This window comes from Cetorhinus maximus, chromosome 25 (assembly GCF_964194155.1).
Source record: "Cetorhinus maximus chromosome 25, sCetMax3.hap1.1, whole genome shotgun sequence".
Taxonomy (NCBI): Eukaryota; Metazoa; Chordata; class Chondrichthyes; order Lamniformes; family Cetorhinidae; genus Cetorhinus; species Cetorhinus maximus.
The window spans coordinates 45,902,805-45,926,470 of record NC_135903.1 but is presented as its reverse complement, the minus strand read 5'-3'; the positions used below and the strand labels follow the sequence as shown (position 1 = coordinate 45,926,470).

Genomic DNA, 23,666 nt, shown 5'->3' with positions numbered 1-23,666 from the left:
GGAACATTAAGGTGATCTGGATCTCTCCACTGAGACTGCTGTCTGGCTCCGTGCTTTTCAAATGTCTTTGTCACTGGTATCTTGTTGTTACAGAGCCTCATTAATATTCCTCCCTGTTACCATTTCAGTTCTTTTTCTTTACACTGTTTAAATTGTCTGCTTCAGTCATGATATTGGGACAATGGCCTGTAAGGTCCAGGCTCCAGGGCAATGTCTTTGGGGATACTCTAAAGATGCACAGTGGAAACCGCACCCCCACCACCCCCGCATTTCCATGGCAATTACCCGGAAAGTTCAAACTTCTGATGGGCAATTGCCCTGCACTGGGAACCATCCAAAAATGTGATTTAAATCCCAAACTTCGGACGGTTCCGACTGTGTTACATCAATACTTACTCAGAAACAGTTAGAAGAATTAAAACCACTTCTCGCTTCTGGGTATCTATTGCGCTGACCCACCCTGAACCCTCAGCAGACTTGCCCCACTGCCCCCCCACAGGAGTCTCCCTCCTCCACACCACCCCCCCCCCACCCCCAAACTACCCAATCCAACCCGACACTACTCCCCCCAGCCACCTGTCCAATGCAACTCAAACCGCAGACCCCCACCCATGCCCCTGGCCTGACCTTACCTGACCTGAGCCCATGACACCCCGCCCCAGCCCTACCCCAACCCAAGCCCACCCCACCCAATCCCCAGCCCAACCAATCCCCCAGGCCCAGCCCAACACCCTTCCCTGATGCCCCCAGGTCTGACCCCGCCAAATCCAGTCCACTTAACCTATATACTTAGCTGGCTTGGTTTACAGCAGCTAGTGCCATAAAAAAGGGTGTGTGGCTTACATAGCTTCGGCTGACAATACCTTCATCCTTGACAATAGGCCTTGGGAACCTGCTGTGCCGGAGTGATCTCACCAGTGCACCGAGGGACTGGGAAAGATATAGACCCCTTGGGCTGTACAACTCACAATAAATGTATGTAGTGAATACTAAATGTATTACAATTGTATTGAAGCACCACAGAGTGCAACATGATGTATGTCGATAGTGCAATGGGATTGTTGTTGTCTGTAATGACCATATTGAAAGGACTGTAATATCCATCGATTGTAATGAAGAACCTCATGATCCATGTGTAAAAGTTGAAAATGATTGTACTTTTTGTGATGGTCATTTCGAAATGTTCTTCCAGATATTTTATGAATAAAGTATATTTTTTGGAAAGAAAATCTCGCCCAGTCTGAGCCAGATTGTCGGGTGAGAGAGGAGCAGTTTCATTTTAAGGTAAGAGATGAGGAGCAGAGCGGCAATCCAACTGAACTGCTGCTCCACCATGGGCCATTATTAACACGGTGATTGCGATTTATATGAAACAACTTAATTCCCCAACTTAATCTGCACTAATAGGCCTCAATCCAATTTGCTATTTTTTTTAAATCTCCACCCACAAGCCTCCAGGTTTAAGTGAGATCCTTGACAGCATCGCAGCAGAGTTTAGCCTCAGCTTCTGACACTAACAGTTCACAGTTTACAGTCCCTTAACCTCAGAGCACACTGGCACAGCAGGTCCAGAGAGCACAGTGTGCTGAGTCTCATACTGAGGGAGAAGTAGATAGATAGGTGCGTGATTGAGTGGATGGATGAGTGGGTGTGAAAGTAAGCAGTCGGGTCAGGGAGGGGTGGTGATGGGAGAGAGGATCAGGTCGGGTAAGGAGTGATAGTCGGATTGGGTCAGGTCGGGGGAGGGGTTGTCAAGTCCGGTCAGGGAAGGGTGGTGGGAGAATGAGTCAGGTCAGGTCGGGGAAGAGGTTGTCAGGTCAGGTCAGGTAGGGGTGGTGGGAGAGTGAGTCAGGTCAGGTCAGGGAGGGGTTGTCAAGTCCGGTCAGGGAAGGGTGGTGGGAGAGTGAATTAGGTCAGGTCGGGGAAGGGAAGGGTGGTGGGAGACTGAGTCAGGTCAGGTCGGGGAAGGGGTTGTCAAGTCCGGTCAGGGAAGGGTGGTGGGAGAATGAGTCAGGTCAGGTCGGTGAAGGGGTTGTCAGGTCGGGTCAGGTAAGGGTGGTGGGAGAATGAGTCGGGTCAGGTCAGGGAGGGGTTGTCAGGTCAGGTTGGTACTCAGTCGGGTTGGCAGGTGAGGTTTGCAGTGCTCAGTTCAGAAACATAGGCTAATCTCCTAGTTAGACCAGATATTAACCAACGCACAATTTCCTGGGTAAGTATCCAGCAAGTCCCATGTATCTGACCCAAGTCTCCTACCCTAAGCTCAGCGTCAGAGACATTCACAGAGGGCCCTGGGCAGGAGAAATCAGCCCATCAGAAGTTTAAACCAATTTCAGCGCATGTGTACACGTCAGGATCTCTGCGGGGTCCCAGTGCACAACTCACAACTTAAGTTCCAATTCTGATGACATGGACACCAGAACAATTGGTCCAGAGAACATAAAGATATTGATGATTGAGAAAATCTCAGGCTGTTCTGAAAACAAATTCAGTATATTCATGAAAATGTGACTAGGTAGAACAGGGTTCATAATTATATCTTGTTATTTACTGATACTTACCCTAGGAGCATTTGGCGGGAAAGAGCATAGTGATCTATGCACTGTTTAAGCGTGCTGTTCCTACCCTGGGAACCTCGGAATGAGCAATGAATAGAGTAGCATTGTATCATGGAATCATAGAAAGTTTACAGCACAGAAGAAGAGGACGAGGCAAGACGACACTAAGGTTGGAGGAGTTGCAGATAGTGAAGAGGATTGTCAAAGGATACAACGGGATATAGATCGGTTGGAGTCTTGGGCGGAGAAATGGCAGATGGAGTTTAATACGGACAAATGCGAGGTAATGCATTTTGGAAGGTCTAATACAGGTAGGAATTATACAGTAAATGGCAGAGCCCTTAAGTGCATTGACGGGCAGAGGGATCTGGGTGTACAGGTCCACGGGTCACTGAAAGTGGCAACGCAGGTGGATAAGGTAGTCAGGAAGGCATATGGCATGCTTGCCTTCATTGGCAGGGGTATTGAGTATAAAAGCTGGGAAGTCATGCTGCAGCTGTATAGAACCTTGGTTAGGCCACACTTGGAATATTGCGTGTAATTCTGGTCGCCACATTACAGAAGGATATGGAGGCGTTGGAGAAGGTGCAGAGGAGGTTTACCAGGATGCTGCCTGGTCTGGAGGTTATTAGCTATGAGGAGAGGTTGGAGAAACTCGGATTGTTCTCACTAGAGCGACGGAGATTGAGGGGCGACTTGATAGAAGTTTACAGAATTATGAGTGGCGTGGACAGAGTAGATAGTCAGAAGCTTTTTCCCAGGGTGGAAAAGTCAAGTACTAGGGGACAGAGATTTAAGGTGAGAGGAGAAAACTTTAGAGGAGATGTCTGGGGCAAGTTTTTTACGCAGAGGGTAGTGAGTGTCTGGAATTCGCTGCCAGAGGAGGTGGTGGAAGCAGGTACGATAGTGGTGTTTAAGAGGCAGCTTGACAAATACAGGAATAGAATGGGAATAGAGGGATACGGACCCCGGAAGTGCAAAATGTTTCAGTTTGACAGGCAATATGATCGGCGCAGGCTGGGAGGGCCGAAGGGCCTGTTCCTGTGCTGTACTTTTCTTTGTTCTTTGTACTATTGCCGGAATGTTGTCAGGGGCCCATAGTCTTTGCAGTATCCAGTGCCTTCAGAAATTTCTTGACATCACGTGGAGTGTATCGAATTTGCTGAAGACTGGCATCTATGATGCTGGGGACCTCCAGAGGAGGCAGAGATGGATCATCCACTCAGCATTTCTGGCTGAAGAATGTTCCAAATGCTTCAGCCTTATCCTTTGACCTCATGCTGGGCTCCCTCAGCATTGAGGATGGGGATATTTGTGGACCCTCCTCCTCCAGGGAGTTGTTTAATTGCACACCACCATTCACAACTGTAGCATTGAGTTCTGGGTGTTTGACATAAGTTTTCCTTTCTTGCCTCATTTTACTTTTGATATCCCGGGGCTCTAGATTTGGCCCTCCCATCTTTTTCCTTGTGGGAACATGTTTACTCTGGAGCCCTTGAATCTCCCCTTTGAATGACTCTGATTCAGATTTACCTTCAAGTAGCTGCTTCCAGTCCACTTTTGCTAAATCACTCCTCAGCTTAGTAAAATTGGCCTTGCCCCAATTTCGAGCTTTAACTCCTGTTTTATCTTAGTTTGCACAATGATGGAAAAGCACAAACTAAATTATGATCACTGCCATCCAAATGCACCCCCACTGTCACTCCTTCCACCTGCTCAGCTTCACTTAAAACTAAGTCCAAAACTGTATCCCCACTTGTTGGGCTTGCTACATGCTGGCCAAGAAAGTTCTCCTGAATTGACCTTAAGAATTCTGTTCCATCCATTCCTTTCACGCTAAAACCCAGTGAATCCCAGTTAATATTGGGGTAGTTAAAATTTCCCCAGTACTGCCCTATTGTTTTTGCACTTCTCAGGGATTTGCCTACATATTTGCTTTTCTATCTCCCTCTGGCTGTTTGAGGGTCTATAGTACACTCCCAATTGTGTGACTGCCCCTTTTTTATTCCTCAGCTCAATCTATATGGTCTCAATTGATGATCCTTCTAACATACCATCCCTCCTCACAGCTGTAATTGCTTTTCTAGCCAAAATTGCCAATCCCCTCCCTTTTTATCCCCCACCTCTGTCTGGTGTGAAAGCCCTGTAACCAGGCATGTTGAGCTGCCACTCCTGTCCCTCTTTAAGCCATGTTTCTCCATACTGCCACGTTTCTATCTGTCTCCTCAGCTCGTCTGCTTTATTTGCTCCACTCCCTGCATTGAAATATATACCATTGAGCACTGCCAAATTCTCTTTATTTTCTATCTTTTGTTTCCTCTCTCTTCCAGACTCACTCACTGATTTTCTGCCTTCCATTACCAATTCTGATTTTGCCCCATCTGAGTCAACCCTCAGTTTCCCATCCCCTTGCCAAACTAATTTAAACCCTCCCCAACAGCACCAGCTAACCTCCCAGCAAGGATATTGGTCTTGGCCCCATTGAGGTGCAAGTGGTCCGGCTTGTACAGGTCCCACCTCTCTCAGGAACAGTCGCAATACCCCAGGAATTGGAATCTCTCCCTCCTACACCATCTCTCCAGCCATGCATTCATCAGCTCTAACCTCCTATTTCTGGGTGTAGGGGGATCTTTACACAGTATCTGACAATACAATACAATACAATAAGGAGCTTTGGCACATCAGATAAGGAATAAATTCATATCATACATAACACGTTAGATTGCCTAGCAACAGGATACACCACTGACAGACGGGGAACAAAGGGGCCTATTAATTGCTTGTTAACCCAATTGAAAAGCATGTGATTATAAATGTTTACATCAATCAGCAGCATGAAATCTAACTGAGATTTGAGAACTGCGACTGCATAAACACATCTAATAATGTCCTCTGCTCAACCATCTGTTTACAGAAGCTGATTTATCAAATGAGCAACCAAATATTATGCCAATACCAAAATGTATCAATAATACAAACATCACAATCCAAATAATACTCAAATCAACGATATAACCGACTTCACCAATAAACCAGATTCACCAATAAACGAAGATCACAAATAGACAATATTAGCATCATTGATAAACCAACCCCTTATCAATAATAAGTACAAAGTTCTCTTCACTAACATCTGAGGGCTTGTGCCAAAATTGAGAGAGCTGTCCCACAGACTGACGTAGTCATGCTCATCGAATCATACCTTACAGCCAATGTCCATAACCCCTACATCAGCATTCCTCGGTATGCCCTCTCCCAACGGCAGGACAGATGTGCCAGAGGTGGCAGCACAGTGTTATACAGTCAGGATGGAGTAGCCCAAGGAATCTTCAACATTGACTTTAGACTCTAGGAAGATTCATGGGATCAGGTCAAAGACAGGCAAGGAAACAGCCTGCTAATGTCCATCTTCTGCCCTCTCCCTCAGCTGATGAATCAGTTCTCCTCCATGTTGAATACCAACTGGAAAAAGCACTGAGGAATAAGGGCACAAAATGTACTTCAATGTCCACCACCAAGGGTAGAATTTAATGCTCCCCCACCACCTCCAAGGCAGGTTTGGAAATATGGGCATTTAATTGGGCAGGATGGTGGGGGCCTTTGTCTCTTAAATCCTGGGACGAGGGCTCGTGGATGGCCCTGCCGCCAATTGAGACATATAAGTGGACAGTTAATGGCCATTTAAGGGTCTCATCTCACCATTACTGGTATTCACTGAGCAGTGAGTGGGCAACTCACCAAGCAAGAAGCCAGTGGGTTTCTGGGTTGGTTGTGGGGGGAGGGGGGGGGGAGGGGGGGGGAGGGGGGGGAGGGGGGGGGGAGGGGGGGGGAGGGGGGGGTCCCTTGTTTAAAGGCACCCAGTGTCTGATCGAAGGACCTGACATCAGGAAATTGGGAGACCTTCTGAGAGCCACCCTCCTGTCGTTGCTGCCGACCCCACACCCCGTGTGTCCCATCCCATTACTACCATTCCGCCAGCACACATCTGTGGTCTGGTTCTCTCAGTGAGCTTTGTGTAAGCACATTCCTGGCAGCAGCCTTTGCCTCTCCAGTGGCGCTGCCTGCAATAACAGCTGCCGGCCTCCCATTGGCAGGCAGCCCTTGGTCTTTTTGAGGGGTGGGGGGGGTAGGATTTCGACCCCAAGCATCCTTGATCATGAGGAAGGCCTGCCACTGACCACTTAAGTGCCTTCTAGAACCGTTGCAGTCCCTGTGGTGTAGGTACACCAACGGCGCTGTTAGGAAAGGGTTCCAGGAACTTGACCCAGTGACACTGAAGGAACGGTGATATATTTCCAAGTCAGGATGGTGAGTGGCTTGGAGGGGAACTTCCAGGTGGTGGTGTTCCCATGTGTCTGCTGCCATTGTCCTTCTGGATGGTAGCAGTTGTGGTTTTTGGAAGGTGCTGTTGAAGGAACCTTGGTAAGTTTCTGCAGTGCATCTTATAGATGGTACACACTGCTGCCACTGTGCGTAGGTGGAGATTGTGAATATTTGTGGGAAGGGTGCTAATCAGAATGTTGTGGGAGCTGCACTCATCCAGGCAAGCGGAGAGTATTCCATCACACTCGACTTGTGCCTTGTAGATGATGGACAAGCTTTGGGGAGTCAGGAGGTCAGTTACTCACTGCAGGGTTTCTGGTCTCTGTCCTGTAGTCACAGTGTAGCTACTCAAGCTCTGTTTCTGGTCAATGGCAGGCCTTCCACAAAGGATGCAATGCAGGTCTCTTGCTGGGAACCCCCATTGCATCCATTAAATACCATCCTACGAGTGTCTTGATAGCACTACTGCTGACTGAGCTGCGCGAGTCCCACCGGACATGTCTACAGACTGGGTCTATGGCAGGTGGTGAGAGAACTAACAAGAGCGAGAAAACCTTTTTGACCTCGTCATCACCAAACTGTCACAAACGCACTTGTCCTTCTGAGTTACACAGTCCTTGTGGAGATGAAGTCCTGTCTTCACACTGAGAACACCCTCCATTTATTGAGTGGCAGTACACGTAACAAATCCAACAGTTCAAAACCTGGCATCTGTGAGGCAGTGTGGACAATCAGCAGCAGAATTGTATTCAGTCACAATCTGTAACCTCATGGCATGGGCATATCCCTCACTCAAAAGTTTGGTTTAATGAGGTTTTAGAAGGGTATGCCAGGGCAGCACTAGTCATATCTAAATATGAGGCACCAACCTGGTGACTACACTGGACTACAGCAATGAATGGATAGAGCTAAGCAAAGATGAAAGCTCTGCAGTCCTGCCACGTCCAGTCATGAATGGTGATGGACAATTAAACAACTAACAGAAGTAGGCAGCTACACAAATATCCCCATCCTTAACGATGGAGGAGTCCAGCACATCAGCGCAAAAAACGAGGCTGAAGAATTTGTAACCATCTTCTGCCAGAAGTGCCTTGTATATAATCCATCTCGCCTCCACATGAAGTCTATATCATTATAGATGGTAGTCGTCAACCAATTTGATTCACTCCACATGACATCAAGAAATGGCTGATTACACTGGATACTGCAAAGGCTATAAGCCCCAACAACATTCCAGCAGTAGAGTCATCGAGTCATTATGGCCCAGGAGGAGGCCAAACAGCCCATCAAGTCCACGCCAGCTCTCTGTAGAGTAATCGAATCAGACGCATTCATGTGTTCTACCCCTGTAGCCCTGCAAATGGTTTTAGTCATGAGCTGAATATGAGCCTGGTACCAAAGACTTGTGCTCCAGAACTAGCCACACCCTTATTCAAGTTGTTCCAGCACAGCTACAACACTGGCATCTGCACTACAATGAAGAAAATCGCCCAGTAATGTCCTGTCCACAAAAAGCAGGACAAATCCAACCCAACATATTAGTCTACTCATCAGCTGCAAATTAATGGGAGGTGTTGTTGACAGTGCTATCAAGCAACACTTGGTCCAGTAACAACCTGTTCACTGATGCTCAGCTTGGGTTCTGCCAGGGTCACACAGCTCTGAACCCCATTACAGGCTTTGTCCAAACATGGAAAAAGAGCTGAATTCCAGACATGAGGTGAAAGTGATTGCCTGTGACATCCAGGCAACATTTGACCAAGTGTGACTTAAGGAGCCCTAGCAAAATTGAAATCAATGGAATCTGTGGAATGAGGGGGTTTAGGGGCAGTCCACCACTGGTTGGAGGCACAGCTAGCACAACAAAAGATGTGGTTCTTGGACGTCAATCATCTCAGCCCCAGGACATCGCTGCAGGAGTTCCTCAGGGTAGTATCCTCAGCTCAACCATCTTCAGCTGCTTCACCTTCCTTCCAACATAAGGTCAGAGGTGGAGGTATTCTCTGTTGATTGCACTATGTTCAGATCCAGTCGCAACTCCTCAGATACTGAAGCAATCCCGCCCATGTACAACAAGACCTGGATAACATTCAGACTTGTGCTGATAAGTGACAAGTAACATTCATACCACACAAGTGTCAGAGAATGACCATCTCCAACAAGGCAGAAACTATCTATCTCCCCTTGACATTCATCGGCATTACCATCGCTGAATACCCCACTGTCAACATGCTATAAGTTGCCTTTGACCAGAAACACAATAAGGCCAGCCAAATAAATACTATGGCTACAAGAGCAGGTCAGAGGCTAGGAATTCTGAGGTGAGTAACTGACCACCTGATTCCCCAAAGCCTGTCCACCATCAACAAGGTACAAGTCAGGAGTGTGATGGAATACTCTCCACTAGCCTGGATGAGTGCAGTTCCAACAACACTCAAGAAGCTCAACACCATCTAGGACAAAGCAACCCACCCGCCACCTTAAACAGTCACTCCCTCCCATCACTGGTGCACAGGAGCAGCAGTGTGTGCCTCCTACAAGATGCACTGCAGGAACTCAGCAAGCTTCCTTAGACAGCACCTTCCAAAGGCAAGACCTTTACCGCCTAGAAAGGCAAGGGCAGCAGAGGCATGGAAACACCACGATTTGCAAGTTCTTCTTTAAGCCATACACTATCCTGACTTGGAAATATATCGCCGTTTCTTCACTGTCACTGAGTCAAAATCCTGGAACTCCCTTCCTAACAGCACTGTAGGTGTACCTACACCACATGGACTGCAGCAGTTCAAGGCAGCTCACCACCACCTTCTCAAGGGCAACTAGGGATATGCAATAAAGGCTGGCTTTGCCAGCGATGCCCACATCCTAAGAACTCTTTTGATGTGTTCATTGCCTTCTCCATTTTGCTGGGTCACAGGCCAGGGACTCCCAGGAGCCGGCAGAAAAATTTGACTTCTTCAGGGACGACTTTCCTAAAGCGTTTCCACCCTCCTCCTGGGGATCTCCTGCCATGACTGAGTTCCAAGTACAGCAGTTACTTCGGGAGTCTGGTTTCAGGCACACGGCTGACATTTCCTGCCCAGCAGAATTGGTTTTGCGTGTTAAGCACCTCGATGCTGGGCATGTTGGTTTGGGAGAGGATTCTGCCTTTCTCGCCACTAGATTTTGAGGATCTCACGAAGGCACTGATGGTACTTCTCCAGTGCTTGAGGTGTCTGCTGTAGGTTGTCCTCATCTCTGAATCATATGGAAGTGTAGGGATCACTACTTCCAGGTAACCATGACCTTAGTTACCAGCATCACCAATAAAAAAACATCACCAAGACACTTAGATCAGCAATAAACTGACACCAACAATGCCAACATCAGCAATAAAACAAAGTAACCAGTATTAAATTCCAGCATTACCACTAAACCAGCATCACCAATAAACTGGCATTGATGATAAACTAGCATTACTAATAAATCAAAATCAACCAATAAAACGATGGGAGCAATAGAATGACGGGAACAATACCACAGTCACAAATCATCATTGAACTAAAATGATCCATAATGTCAACATTATTGATGAAAAAGCAAGACTTGCTTTTATATAAAATAATATACATTTATATTGCTCATGACTGTCAGATGTCTCAAAGCACTTTACAGCCAATGAAGTACTTTTTGAAGTGTAGTCAGTGTAGCTGTATCGGAAAACAGCAGCCACACTGCACACAGCAAACTCCCACAAACAGCAATGCCATAACATAATAACATAAGAACTAGGAGCAGGAGTAGGTAATTCAGCCCCTCGAGCCTGCCCCGCCATTCAATATGATCATGGCTGATCTCATTTCAGCCTCAACTCCAATTTCCCATAAGAACATAAGATAACATAATAACCATAGGAGTATAGGAATAAGGAGGATTAAGCCATTCAACTCTTCCAGCTTGCTCCGCCATTCGATACAATCATGGCTGATCTAATTGTGGCCTCAACTCCACCTCCCTCTCTGCCTCCCGCCATAACCCATAGCTCCCTATGTCTGTCTGCCTTGAATAAATTCAATGGCTCAGCCTCCACTGCTCTCTGGGGAAGAGAATTCCACATTCTAATGACCCTGTTCGAGAAAAATATTTCTCCTCATCTCAGTCTTAAAAGTCTTATTCTTAAACTGTGTCTCCGAGCTCTAGTCTCCCCCACGAGTGGAAGCATTCTCCAGGTATCCACCCTGTCAAGCCCCCTCAAGATCTTGTATCTTTCAATAAAATCACCTGTCATTCCTTTAAACTTCAATGGTTATAAAGGTCCAATCTGTTCAACCTTCTTAGAGTAAGACCTTCATCCCAGGAGTAAGTTGAGTGAACATTATCTGAATTGCTTCTAATACAATTATGTCCTTTTTCAAATAAGGAATCCAAAACTGTATACAGTATTCCAGATGTGGTCTCACCAATGCCCCATATGACTGCAGTAAAACATCCCTTTTTTATATTCCATCCTTGCAATAAACACCAAACCAGATGACTTTAGTTTTTGTGATATTGATTGAGGGATAAACGTTAGCCAGGCCACAGGGGAAAACTCCCTTGTTCTTCTTCAAAATAGTGCCATGGGATCTTATACGTTCACCTAAGCAGGCCAGTGGGGCCTTGGTTTAATGTACTCCCTCTGTACTGCAGTGGAGCGTGGGCCTTGATTTTTGTGCTCAAGCTGAATACTGTGAATACTGTATGCAGTTCTGGCCACTGCACCATAGGAGAGGTATGACTTCACTTAGAGGGGGTACAGAGGAGGTTTATGAGAATGTTGCCTAGAGTGGAGAATTTTAGTTATGAGGAAAGATTGGATAGCCTAATATTGTTTTCTTTGGAACAGTGGAGGCTGATGGGAGACCTGATTCAAATTATGTATAAAATTATGAGGGAGCTGGGTAGAGTGGATAGGAAGGTCCTATTCTCCTTGGTTTCAGGGTCTATAACCAGGGGGCAAAGATTTAGGGTAAGACGTAGAAGGTTTAAAGGGCACACAAAGGGAAATTATTTCACCCAGAGGGCAGTGGGGATTTGGAACTCACTGCCTGAACAGGTTGCAAAGACAGAAACCCTCAATGTTTAAAAAGTACTTGAAGTGCTGCAGTCGACAAGGCCAAGAGCTGGAAAGTGGTTTACTCGTTGGCCAGCATGGACAAGATAGGATGATTGGCCCCATGAATTGCTGTAAATTTCTCTGGAACCAGTATCACCAATAACGCCAACGTCATGAATACACCAGCAGTACCAAGAAACCAACCACATCAATAATACAAGCATCATTAACAATATCAACATCATTGATAACAATGGCATCACCAACCAACCAATTTCATCAAAACACAAAAGAATCATCAATAAACTAGGATTGCCTATAATACCATCAACACCTATCGAAACCTGTCATAATCTTGTACATCTCTATCAAATCTCCCCTCAATCTCCTTTGATCTGAGGAGAACAACCCCAGCTTCTGCAACCTAACCTGGAAACTAAAATCTCTCATTCCTGGCGTCATTCTGGTAAATTTCCCCTACATTCTCTCAAGGACCCTTACATCCTTCCTGAAGTGTAGCGACATTACAATTAATACATACATCACCAATAATACCAGCATCACTGCTCAAACCAACAACACTATTAATACTACCTACCTCACCAATAAGTCAATTTCGCCAATAATAGCAACAATGCCAGTAAAATCAACTTAACCAGTTATGGAGACAATACCACAACCATCACCAATAACAACAACATTACCATACTACTAATGATATCAACATCAACAATAATACTAGCATTAACAATGGTTGATAGGGGGAGCTGGTGGCATAGTGGGAATGTCATTGGACCAATAATCCTGAGGCCCAGGCTAATACTGGGACAAATGGGTTTAAATGCCACTATGTCAGCTGGTGGAATTTAAGTTCAATTAATAAAGCAAATTCTGGAAATATAAAGCTAGCTTCAGTAATATCAAGCTATCGTCCACTGTCACAAAAAGCCACCTGGTTCACCAACGTTCTTTAAGGAAGGAAATCTGCCGTCCTTACCTGGTCTGGCCCACATGGGACACCAGACCCACATCAATGTGGTTGACTCTTAAATGCCCTCTGAAGTGGCCTAGCAAGCCACCCAGCGCATGGGCAATTATGGATGGGCAACAAGTGCCCACATCCCATGAAAAAAGAGTTATAAAAAAAGTAAACACAAATATACCAGAATCACAAAGAGACTTAGATTGGCAATAACATCACAGATAGCACTTGTAAGCAAGCTTAGATAGTGATTTTTAGTAAAAATCAATCAATCATTCTCAGATTAAATTTACTGAATAAACTAACAGGGCCAAAGGGAGCCATTTAGAAGTAACACATAATTCCTTAACAGTATTCACGTTCTATATTGTTATACTGACAATGAACTAGACAAACCAGCAACCGATGGTTTTAAGGTAGTGAACCTCAATTAATTTTTGAACACATTAGATGAATCAATAGCTATTTTAAAGGGCTTGACTAATATTGATACCCTTTAAATAACGAAATTGTAAAGAAGTCTTTTAACAACATGACACTACAAATTTGTAAAATGTCTGTTAAGTTCAACATAATTACTGCATGTGCCTTACAGATACAATGTAGAACTATGTATTGAAAGCTGTGCCAGTAATATAAACACTGTAAGCAGTATGCCTTTTAATGACAAAGATTTAATCTTGGATAATTAACAAAACTGACATTATTAGCTCACCTTTTATAAGTACAAAACCTTGGATGAATTATGTAACTTTTTGCCTTTATATTTAAATTGAGATTAACTCGCTAGAATGACTTTGGCAGTTTTTTTAATGAACATGGCTAATCTGTACTATTAAACTGTACGTAACTATGGACAAAACCAGCAGCCGAGACCTTGATTCATCAACTCATATGAATAAAAGCAAAACACTGCGGATGCTGGAAATCCAAAACAAAAACAGGAATACCTGGAAAAACTCAGCAGGTCTGGAAGCATCTGCGGAGAGGAACACAGTTAACGTTTCGAGTCCGTATGACCCTTCAACAGAACTAAGTAAAAATAGAAGAGAGGTGAAATATAAGCTGGTTTAGGGGGGTGGGACAAGAAGAACTGGATAGAGGGCCAGTGATAGGTGGAGATAACCAAAAGATGTCACAGACAAAAGGACAAAGAGGTGTTGAAGGTGGTGATATTATCTAAAGGAATGTGCTAATTAAGGGTAGAAAGCAGGACAAGCAAGGTACAGATAGCCCTAGTGGGGGTGGGATGGGATCGAAATAGGCTAAAAGGTAGAGATAAAACAATGGATGGAAATACACTTAAAAATAATGGAAGTAGGTGGGAAAAGAAAAATCTATATAAATTATTGGAAAAAAACAAAGAGGGGGAAAATCAGAAAGGGGGTGGGGATGGAGGAGAGAGTTCATGATCTAAAATTGATGAACTCAATATTCAGTCCGGAAGGCTGTAAAGTGCCTAGTCGGAAGATGAGCTGCTGTTCCTCCAGTTTGCGTTGAGCTTCACTGGAACAATGCAGCAAGCCAAGGACAGGCATGTGGGCGTGAGAGCAGGGTGGAGTGTTGAAATGGCAAGTGACAGGGAGGTCTGGGTAATACTTGCAGACAGACCGAAGGCGTTCTGCAAAGCGGTCACCCAGTCTGCGTTTGGTCTCTCCAATGTAGAGGAAATCACATTGGGAGCAACGAATGCAGTAGACTAAGTTGAGGGAAGTGCAAGTGAAATGCTGCTTCACTTCAAAGGAGTGTTTGGGCCCTTGGACGGTGAGGAGAGGGGAAGTAAAGGGGCAGGTGTTGCACCTTCTGCGGTTGCATGGGAAGGTGCCGTGGGAGGGGGTTGAGGTGTAGGTGGTGATGGAAGAGTGGACCAGGGTGTCCCAGAGGGAATGATCCCTGCGGAATGCCGCCGGGGGGGGTGAAGGGAAGATGTGTTTGGTGGTGGCATCATGCTGGAGTTGGCGGAAATGGCGGAGGATGATCCTTTGAATGCGGAGGCTGGTGGGGTGATAAGTGAGGACAAGGGGGACCCTATCATGTTTCTGGGAGGGAGTAGAAGGCGTGAGGGCGGATGCGCGGGAGATGGGCCGGACACGGTTGAGGGCCCTGTCAACCACCGTGGGTGGAAAACCTCGGTTAAGGAAGAAGGAGGACATGTCAGAGGAACTGTTTTTGAAGGTAGCATCATCAGAACAGATGCGACGGAGGCGAAGGAATGAGAGAATGGTATGGAGTCCTTACAGGAAGCGGGGTGTGAGGAGCTGTAGTTGAAGTAGCTGTGGAAGTCGGTAGGCTTGTAATGGATATTGGTGGACAGTCTATCACCAGAAATTGAGACAGAGAGGTCAAGAAAGGGAAGGGAAGTGTCAGAGATGGACCATGTGAAAATGATGGAGGGGTGGAAATTGGAAGCAAAATTAATAAATTTTTCCAGGTCCAGCCGAGACTATGAAGCAGCACCGAAGTAATCATCGATGTACCGGAGAAAGAGTTGTGGGAGGGGGCCAGAGCAGGACTGGAACAAGGAATGTTCCACATACCCCATAAAGAGACAGGCATAGCTGGGGCCCATGCGGGTACCCATAGCCACACCTTTTATTTGGAGGAAGTGAGAGGAGTTTAAGGAGAAATTGTTCAGTGAGAGAACAAGTTCAGCCAAACAGAGGAGAGTAGTGGTGGATGGGATTGTTCGGGCCTCTGTTCAAGGAAGAAGCGGAGAGCCATCAGACCATCCCGGTGGGGGATGGAGGTGTAGAGGGATTGGACGTCCATGGTGAAGAGGAGGCGGTTGGGGCCAGGGAACTGGAAATTGTTGATATGATGTAGGGTGTCAGAGGAATCATGGATGTAGGTGGGAAGGGACTGGACAAGGGGAGAGAGAATGGAGTCAAGATAGCAAGAAATGGGTTCCTTGGGGCAGGAATAGGCTGACACGATCGGTCTGCCGGGACAGTCCTGTTTGTGGATTTTGGGTAAGAGGTAGAAGTGGGCCGTCCGAGGTTGGGCGACTATCAGGTTGGAAGCTGTGGAAGGAAGGTCGCCAGAGGAGATGAGATCAGTAACAGTCCTGGAAACAATGGCTTGATGTTCAGTGGTGGGGTCATGGTCCAGGGAGAGGTAGAAGGAAGTGTCTGCGAGTTGACGCTCAGCCTTCGCGAGGTAGAGGTCAGTGCGCCAGACAACAACAGCACCACCCTTGTCAGCGGGTTTGATGACAATGTCAGGGTTGGACCTGAGAGAACGGAGTGCAGCAAGTTCAGAGAGAGACAGGTTAGAGTGGGTGAGAGGAGCAGAGAAATTGAGACGACTAATGTCACGCCGACAGTTCTCAATGAAAAGATCAAGAGAAGGTAAGAATCCAGAGGGATGGGTCCAGGTGGAGGGAGAATATTGGAGGTGGGTAAAAGGATCCGTTGAACAGGGAGAGGACTCCTGCCCAAAGAAGTGAGCACGGAAACGAAGGCGGCGGAGGAAGAGTTCAGCATCGTGCCGAGCCCGAAATTCATTGAGATGAGGGCGTAAGGGTATGAAGCTAAGTCCTTTGCTGAGCACTGAACGTTCAGCGTCGGAGAGGGGATGGTCAGGGGGTATAGTGAATACACGGCCGGGGCTGGGGTTGGAAGATGGGGTGGGGACAGAGGGACAGGCAGGGGTGGAGGGTCCTAGATGGGTGTTAGTGTCGATGAGTTGTTGGAGCTTGCGTTCCTTAGCACTTGAGAGAAAGAGAAAAAGTTTCTTGTTGAGGCATCGGATGAGACGAAGAATAAAATGAAACTGGGGGCACGCGCAGATTTGAAAAAGGGTGCAGCCGTGCTGCTGGAGGGAGAGGTCGAGTGTGTTCATATGGCGGCGCATGGGACTGAGTGTGGATCTCAGAATGCGATGGGAACAGCAGTCCGAGCAGCGTTGTATGTCCTGGAGATACCTGCAATCCTGGGTGGGTTCGAAACATGAGGGATGGAACTTCAGTTGAAATCCACATGGGGTAAGTCGGAGACGGAGACAGTCACTGAGGAAGGGAATATGGCTGTGAAAGCAGATTTTAGCAAACACCTTGTCAAACACCAGGAGAGAAATGGAAAGCAATGAAGGTGAACAAGGCAAAAGAGAGATATGAAAATCCTGACGGAGAGTAGTACAAAACTTCTTCAAGGAAGGCATTTCTTGAAGAGCAGTGGCAGTCAATTAAACACAGAGATAAAAACAAAAAACTGCGGATGCTGGAAATCCAAAACAAAAGCAGAAATACCTGGAAAAACTCAGCAGGTCTGGCAGCATCTGCGGATAGGAGCACAGTTAACGTTTCGAGTCCGAATGACCCTTCAACAGAACTAAGTAAAAATAGAAGAGAGGTGAAATATAAGCTGGTTTAAGGCGGGGGGTGGGACAAGAAGATCTGGATAAAGGGCCAGTGATAGGTGGAGATAACCAAAAGATGTCATAGACAAAAGGACAAAGAGGTGTTGAAGGTGGTGATATTATCTAAGGAATGTGCTAATTAAGGGTAGAAAGCAGGACAAGCAAGGTACAGATAGCCCTAGTGGGGGTGGGGGGAGGGATCAAAATAGGCTAAAAGGTGGAGATAAAACAATGGATGGAAATACACTTAAAAATAATGGAAGTAGGTGGGAAAAGAAAAATATATATAAATTATTGAAAAAAAACAAAAAGGAGGGGGAAAATCAGAAAGGGGATGGGGATGGAGGAGAGAGTTCATGATCTAAAATTGTTGAACTCAATATTCAGTCCGGAAGGCTATAAAGTGCCTAGTCGGAAGATGAGGTGCTGTTCCTCCAGTTTGCGTTGAGCTTCACTGGAACAATGCAGCAAGCCAAGGATGGACATGTGGGCATGAGAGCAGGGTGGAGTGTTGAAATGGCAAGTGACAGGGAGGTCTGGGTAATACTTGCAGACAGACCGAAGGTGTTCTGCAAAGCGGTCACCCAGTCTGCGTTTGGTCTCTCCAATGTAGAGGAAACTACATTGGGAGCAACTAATGCAGTAGACTAAGTTGGGGGAAATGCAAGTGAAATGCTGCTTCACTTGAAAGGAGTGTTTGGGCCCTTGGACGGTGAGGAGAGGGGAAGTAAAGGGGCAGGTGTTGCACCTTCTGCGGTTGCATGGGAAGGTGCCGTGGGAGGGGGTTGAGGTGTAGGTGGTGATGGAGGAGTGGACCAGGGTGTCACAGAGGGAACGATCCCTACGGAATGCCGCCAGGGGGGGGTGAAGGGAAGATGTGTTTGGTGGTGGCATCGTGCTGGAGTTGGCAGAAATGGCGGAGGATGATCCTTTGAATGCGGAGGCTGATGGGGTGATAAGTGAGGACAAGGGGGACCCTATCATGTTTCTGGGAGGGAGAAGAAGGTGTGAGGGCGGATGCGCGGGAGATGGGCTGGACACAGTTGAGGGCCCTGTCAACCACCGTGGGTGGAAAACCTCGGTTAAGGAAGAAGGACATCGGTTAAGGAAGAACTCATATGAATAGTTGGACTCCAGGCCAGAAACTAAGATTAAGCCTCAGATATAATTAAATAATAATTAATTAATTAATTTGTCGTTTTATCACAAGATTGGTCTTTAAACTTACACAGGTTAATAGTAGAGTTATGGACAGGAGGGGATTAATTTAAACAGCCCTGATTTCTTCTCTCACCATCCGTCTGTAAATAGAAAGGTGTTTTTGATATGTTTCTCCCTTTATAAGCAGTGATGTATTTCCCATCCCCACAGTTTTGGTCTGATCCAATTGTTTATTAATAAACTCGAGCAAACTCGAGATAGAATTAACTCAAAAGGTTAGTTTATTTGCACACACACTAAAGGCGAGAGGAGGGTCACAATGTTGCTTCCTTTGCACTCAAACAGTAAAAGAGGGATAGAAAAAAGGATTTACAGCACAGAGACCAGAGAGAAAATAAATATTGTTTCACGGAGGGTCCAGAGACCAGAATTAAAGTTCAATAAGGTATTTTTTCACGGAGGTCTGAGAGCTAAAAACCGATGCTGTACAATTCACTTTTCCGGTGGTGTTGACTTCACACGATGTGATAGGCATGCAGAGATAATTCAGTCTTGTAGGTGATGGTACAGACTTTCTAGTGAAGCAGTGTAGTTGGGGCCAGGTGTCCAACCTGGGCCAGAGCTCCTTGTCTGTGAGGTTGCTGGTTAGGTGGAAAAATGGCAGACTGAAACTTTGCAGCGCAGCAAGGCAATATTACTGGTTCCACAAACTACAGGGTCCCTGAGACTGTTGAATGTCTCAACAATTAAGAAATGAAAGGAAAGCTGTTGGCAGGGGGGTGGGGGGTCCTTTGTCTTAGCAGAGGAACAGACTCCAATTGGCCAGCCTGGGTTACGAATTGCAGATGCCCTTTGAATCACTCTCTTTGAATTTGGTCTGTGTAGCCCACAATGGCTCTTCAGACTTAATGATGTGCGAGTTTCTCCGATACTGCCTGGTAGTTCCTTTTGTTCGAAGGTCACAGACAGGCATAGATTCAGCCATTTTAGGCCCTTGACCAGTTTGAAAGTTTTAGAGGCAGCAATGAGCATATCTCTATATATTTTATAAAAAGATTATACAGAGTGAGGCCTCAGTCCATCACACTAGGTATGTTCCTAAAGAGATTTTAATGTTTACTACAAAATAATGTATTTAATTCAGATTAGAAGAAAGTTTAGAAGCCAAAAGTTACACAAAATATTAAGTTGCACGTCTGAAATAAGGTTAAAAGTACAACGATGAACTTGCTCAAATTATCAAGATAATTACGCACAAAGACTAAGACCAATTCAGCTAAATTAAGGAATATGTCAGCCAATCAATGGTGACAAGGTCCCATTAACACGTGGACAGGGAGGGTCTTGAACCTTCTCTAAGCATTAAAAATCCCATCTCCAGAGACACCATTAGCTCGCCGTATTCTGACTGAAGATACTTATCCAAAAGAAGAATACATGCTTTTGTGGAACTGATCACCCAGCGAAAGTTATAGAGGTCTTATGGATGAGATAAATATACTTCTTGTTTTGGGTGATGTACTTGAAATTAGTTTAGTAAAGAAGGAAGACAGAGAATGATACTTATGAGAAGGTTTAATTGTATGGATGCATGATTCTTATATATTTTGATTGAACTAATTCCATAATTCTATATTTCAACGCAGTACTAATTTATATTTTTCTTTAAATCTATCTGAAGAGTCTCGCCTTGCTTTGTGGGTTTAAAGCCTTGTTCGAAAAGTGAGAGTTAAAATGAATTATTGCTGAATTTGGTTGATTCCAATTGCAATCCATTCAAATATCTAAAACACCAGTATTACCAATAATACTAGCATCATCACTAAGCCAAGATCCTGACAAACCAACATCACCCACAATATATCCAATGTCAGAGATAATACCAACATCACCAGTAAATCTATATTCCCAATAAGCTGGAACCACCAATAAATCAGTATTGCAAATAAAACAAACGGAACTATTCCCATTTCCATAGAGACTGACAACTTTTCTAAAGAAAGGAATCACCACAACACCAACAGACAGGAGACTGCTGGGCAAGATTTCACTTCTGAAAACATTTACTGCAACAAACCAAAAAGATCAACATAAATTCGACAATAATTAACATTAATGATATTTCAAATATAAGGATAAATTTCACTTTAATAGTCGATACAACAAAGATATACCTCACATTGTTACAAGCTCTCATATCACTTCCCATATAAATGTGGCACCATGTGCAAGTTCGAGTCTTTCCCTTCGGTCTCCGATCTCTCGCTTCTCACTCAATGGATCTGGCCTTCAAGTCACTTTCATCGGCAGTTGAATTCCATTGGTTACAGTAGATGGGATACAGTTAACCCTGACCAGGCACACATCTACGTACCCTCTCATTTGGGTCATGACTATCCTCATGGCATAACTTTCCAGAGTTCCTTTTCAACGACTAACCACCACACCTGGTTCACGGTCTGGTCCCCTATGATACAATCACTCAGCTCTCTCGCATATCACTTCACCAAGAGCACATGGAATTGTGTTTTCTTCTTGCAACCAAACATAAAAATGCTCTATTCATAGAGAGCTTGGTGTGCTTTCCCACCACAGGTTCTGTGCTCTAAACTGTAGGTTCTGAGACCAGCAGTGATTGGTCCCCAATTAGCTTTCTATTTCCTATTTGCTCTTTAGCTTTGATTCCCATTGCAACCTCGGGTCACATGAGCATTTCTCGAAACTACAACGTTTGCTCGGAAGTCCAATTACACCATTTTCAGAACACTCCCCAGTTTCTGTCATCAAGGGATCCCAACATTTGAGGAAAAGAGTGTCAAGTGCCTTCAGGACAAGTGAGTACGTCGCAAAGCCAATGCCTCCATTCATCCCTCTAACACTGACCTCATGTTTGGTGTTTATAATTGATCAAATCTTAATTTGCATAATTTATCACAGGAGCTAATATCAACCTAGCCTGTAAACTGGTCTTTTTGTTTTTACTAGCTGAACACCCATCCATCAAAGCAACAGAAGAATCCTTCATCATTACCAGTAATGCCAATATAACCAATAATGCTGGCAACATCAATATCACCAGCATCACCAAGAGTGATTATGGCACAGATTGTGGCCATTCAGTCCATCAGATCCATGTTGGCTCTCTGTGGAGCAACCCAGTCAATCCCATTCCCCCCTATCTCATAGCCCTGTAGGTTTATTTCCATCAAATACCCACTCAAATTTCTTTTCAGATTATTCATCATCTCCACTTCCACCGCCCTCATGCGCAGAGTGTTCCAGATCATTACCAATTACTGTGTAAAAAAAATCCTTCCTCACATTCCCCCTGCATCCCTTAACCAAAACCTTAAATCTGTGCCCCGTAATCTTTGTTCCACTAGATATTAGGAACAGTTTTTCCTGGTCTACTTTATCAAAACCTGTAAAAATCTTATACACCTCTATCAAATCTCCCCTTAATCTCCTTTGCTCCAAGGAGAACAACCCCAGCTTCTCCAACCTAACCTTGTAACTAAAATCCCTCATCCTGGAACCATTCTGGTAAATCTCCTCAGCACCCTCTTGGGGACCCTCACATCCTTCCTGAAATGTAGCAACATTATAATTAGTACCTACATCACTAATAATACCAACATCACCAACAGACTACCGATACATTTACATCAACGATAACACAAATATCACCGATAAACCAGTATCACCAATAATACCAATATCACTGATCATACCAGCATTATCAATAAACCAACTTCATCAATATTACAAATAATAAAAAAGTATCATTAATAACCCAGGATCACAAATAATACTAACAAAAACAGCTAAAGTAAATGTTGGTGCCTTAAAGCAGAGACAGGAGAAATTATGATGTGGTATGAGGAAATGGAAGAAACAAATATCACAGTATATGACACAAGTTACACACCAAATATAGAAGGAAACCAAGGAATCAACATCAACAGAGAAGTATTGGAGAAATTTAAGGGATTTAAAGCCAACAATTCTTCAAGCCTTGATGACCCATATCCTAGGGTTCGAAAAGGGTGGAAGCACTGGTTATGAGTTTCTAAAACTCCCTAGATTCTAGAATGGTCCTGGCAGTTTGAAAGTTAGAAAACATAACTTGGCTATTCAAGAAAGGAGGGAGAGAGAAAACAGGGAATTACTAAACAGTTAGTTTGACATCAGTCATCGGAAAATGCTGGAATCTATTATGTCACAATCCCTGTGGGAACCGTAAGCTAAAATAATCAAACTTACCAAATGAGCCCCAAAGAAGAAGATTTCACTTTTTGTAACTTCTACTTTAACACAAAACAGAACCAACATAAATTAAACATGAATTCACAAGCGAATTATCTTTTAAAAAAAAGGTACATTTCACTTTAAATAGTCAATACAATAAAGATACATCTTAAAGGACCACAAGCATCTGCATCACTACCTACATAAGTGTGACACTGCGTAGCTATACAGTTCCACAATATGCTGATCTTTATTCACTCAGTGGATCAGGAGTCCTATCCGACAACAGCTTTCACCTTTCAGTTCCATGGGGATGGTTATTATCAGCAAGTTATATTTCTGTGGACCCTCTCTCCCTCAGGTCACAACAGTCCTGATGGTGTAGCTTTCCACAGTTCCCTTTCAACCAACCAACCCATAATGCTCTGGTCCACGGTATGGCCACTTTTGCAAAACAACCCAGCTCTTTAACGTCTCTAAGCAATTTACAGTTTTTAGACATGCTTAGCCAGATCACAAAGTACCTCCAAGAGCTCCTGTCTCCTTTTCTGCCGAACAGAAAACCTGACCCTGAGAGAGACTTTCTTCTATCCAATTCTGTGCTTCCCTTTCTGACTCTCTCTCTATTTTCTCTGTGTGTCTGTGCACTGATGGGCTTTGCTTTCCAGCTTTTCTACTTGTCTCTGTGTCTGACAGTCACACAACTTTCTGTATGTTAACTCCCTTCCTGTTGGCACTGCTTCCGGGTCAAGGGTCACCAGGTCACATGGGTCAGTTATTCCTTATTATCCAAAAGTGATTCCTTTACAACTGATGCAAACTCTTAAAAGTCTTGTTCAAACATTCTTACAAACAATTACACATTTCACAGACATTTTAAAGAAATTACAATGTTTCCCTACCGCACTGATTCCAGGTCAAAGGTTGTCACAATTATTAAGAAAGTCATTGCATTCCATTTGAAAGA

The 23,666-nt window shown here is 44.8% G+C and overlaps 1 protein-coding gene across 1 annotated transcript in view; it reads right to left on the bottom strand.

Annotated features, from left to right (window-relative positions):
• LOC144668101 (corticotropin-releasing factor receptor 1) overlaps nt 1-23,407 on the bottom strand; it is a 233,317-nt gene extending 209,910 nt beyond the window's left edge. The window contains exon 1 of the mRNA XM_078529890.1: nt 23,224-23,407. The gene's annotated coding sequence lies outside the window, so the exon portion shown is untranslated. The remainder of the gene's footprint in view (nt 1-23,223) is intronic.
• Nucleotides 23,408-23,666: the final 259 nt, after the last annotated feature.